This window comes from Takifugu rubripes, chromosome 1 (assembly GCF_901000725.2).
Source record: "Takifugu rubripes chromosome 1, fTakRub1.2, whole genome shotgun sequence".
Taxonomy (NCBI): domain Eukaryota; kingdom Metazoa; phylum Chordata; class Actinopteri; order Tetraodontiformes; family Tetraodontidae; genus Takifugu; species Takifugu rubripes.
This window is the reverse complement of record NC_042285.1, coordinates 9,821,902-9,824,899: the sequence shown is the minus strand read 5'-3', so window position 1 is coordinate 9,824,899 and position 2,998 is coordinate 9,821,902.

Below are 2,998 nucleotides of genomic sequence, written 5' to 3'. Positions count from 1 at the left end.
AAGAGAGAGAGGGGGGAGAGAGAGAGGGGGAGGGAGAGAGAGGGAAGGAGAGAGAGAGGGAGAGAGGAAGGGAGAGAGAGGGGGGAGAGAGGGAGGGAGGGAGGGAGAGGTAGAGAGAGGGGGATAGGGGGAGAGAGAGGGAAGGAGAGAGAGAGGGAGAGAGAGCAAGAGAGAGGGGGAGAGAGGAAGGGAGAGAGAGAGTAAGAGAGAGAGGGGGGAGAGAGAGAGGGGGAGGGAGAGAGAGAGAGGGAAGGAGAGAGAGAGGGAGAGAGGAAGGGAGAGAGAGAGTAAGAGAGAGAGGGGGAGAGAGAGAGAGAGAGAGAGGGAGAGAGAGAGAGTACGAGAGAGGGGGGGGATTTGGTGGGAGTTTCCAGCTGCATCTGTCATACCCAAAGGATAAAGCTTGGGGGTGGGGGGGGTGTAAGAACAGTAACAGAATGATTCTTGTCACTTAAAAAGAGGATTTAGGTGTGTGTATCTGGGGCTCTCTCTTTTTGTGTGTGCACATTTTGGATTTAAACCAGCATTGTGAGGACATTTTGGCCGGATCTCTGAGCACTGAAGCGCTTAAAAGAGTGTGAGGACCCAATCAACAGATTTGTGTTTCCTTTCATTCTTATCCAAAAGCAGCATTTTTCCTACGTGAGCCACAACAGCGTCTTAGACCGACTAATTCACATCAACATCTACTTTTAACAAAACAAAACGAAAAATGATAATCTGCTCGGTTTTTCCCAGCAAAATTTCTTAAAACTCCTTCCTGTAATTCAGATTTTGCTTTTTGCGAACTCAAATAAGTCTGTGAGATCCAAGAGAGACCGGTGCAGTGTGTGTGTGTGTGTGTGTGAGTGTGAGTGTGCACGTGTGTGTGTATGTGTGTGAGAGAGAGAGAGAGAATTAAGGGATGTAGAAAGCTGACAATGATGAGGTGCTGTAAGCAGATGATGAGCAGGAGTGACCACAGCAGATGCTGACTGTCCACTGTTGGCAGCGTTTGACACTCATGCCCACACAGGCAGCAACACACACACACGCGCACAGACACACACACCACCCCTCCAAATCCATTTTCTTCTCTCATTTCCAAACGTGTCTTTTTAACCTTCTGTTTGTTTGGTAGTCTCAGATAACACATTGTTTTGCAGCTTTCATGTCTGTGATCAAATTAGTGTGTGAGAATGTGTGTATGTATGTGTGTGTACATGTGTGTGTATGTGTGTGTGTGTATATGAGTGTTCTGGTTTTGGCATCTTCTGAGCAGCCTGGGATTTACACAAAGGCAGAGGCAAAGCTGGAGATGGACCCTGCTGACTTTATGAAGCACACACACACACACACACACGCACACACACACACACACACACACACACACACACACACACACACACACACACAGAGCCAAGGCCCATTATAGGAGCTTTTCTCAAAGTAAAGTAATACATGTCCGACTTTAATGGAATCATAATCCAGATTGACAATTCCTTCAGTTTACTGTAATTTTGTTTCAGGCTCTGTCGGGTGCTGTAAAGAGGAGAGAAACTGTGTTGAGGAGAATGAAAAGGATGTAGGGCAATGGGGAGGGGGGTGAGGAGGATTGGAAGTAAGGGAAGAAAGGATGTAAATAGTTGTGCTGCATTTACATGTCCAGTTTAATCATTGAATTAAGTCCATAAGCCTTCACAATGATGCAACCCGCCACCAGGGGGCGAACCAAATGATTAGATTTCAAGAGTCTTAAATTGTTGATTACATGTTTATCCAGCTTTGTGTCAGTTGTGCTGTTACAGACTGACACAAGCAGTCAGATTATCACAAATAGAAGCCTGCATGCTTTCAAAAAATCCGCTTTTAAACATTTTGTTGTATTTTACTGCTCAGTTCCTTTTCTGCATAATAAGCCTTTGCAAATGGAGGTTATTGAAAAAAGAACATTTTGTTGTATTTTACTGCTCAGTTCCTTTTCTGTATAATAAGCCTTTGCAAATGGAGGTTATTGAAAAAAGAACATTTTGTTCCCATTTGTGAAGCTCATGACAATATAATCCTTCCCGCGCGTGCTGTTGGTGGTACTTAAACATCCTTCCAGTGTCTGCAGAATTACATGTGCAGATGCTTTGCCAGTTTTGTTTTGTGGCTGCCACAATAGTTTTGGAAATGCTCATCATTTAAATGCATTAAACGCCTTCACCTGCCTAAATGGCAGGTGAAGAATAGAAAAGATGTTTCTGTCGCTCTTGTGCCTCTTTTTTTTCTGCAGGAGGAGCACCTTCAGCAAAATGGGAAGTGTGTGTGTGTGTGTGTGTGTGTGTTGGTAGAGCTCATCCTGAAGCTGATTCTCAAACAGCCATCAGGTCTCTTGACCACTTGAAGAGTTCTCTGATTTTTGTTAGTGTTGTTTGTTTCAAAGCTGTACTTTCACAACCCTACACACACATAAGAGTAGGACATTTTTCCTTGTGAGGGTGATTTGAAGCTGCGGAGCTGTTTAGTGATCACAGCAAAATCCACCTAATGAGTTGATCCACTTGATTTTCTTGATATTCACTTGATATTTCCCGCTGGGAAATATGTGGGAGGGTGGGGGATGTACGAATGACATTTAACCTTTTGCAGAAACTGTATTTAAAACCCCGTTTTGCGCATTTTGGTTGTAATGCCAAGGAACACTTTCAGGGTTTTTAGTTTAGAAAATTTTAAAAGCATAAATCATTTCTCAGACACAAAAGTCGGAGCACAAAGGACAAACCCAAGCTGAGGTGTCTGAGGAAAGTCTCTCCTTTTCTGATCAGCTGGTTAAGATTCTCATCAGTTTTTCCTGTAAATTCGTGTCGATTTTAGTTCTGATTAAAATGCTACTAAAATGGTAATGACGATCAACGCATAATAGATATTTCATTTATGTGATGTCATCAACTGTGTCACCAAGGCACCCGCCTCGCCCCCTAGTGGCGACATCTGGTATACATCAAAACTGCCCAGTACACGCGTGTCAAATTTT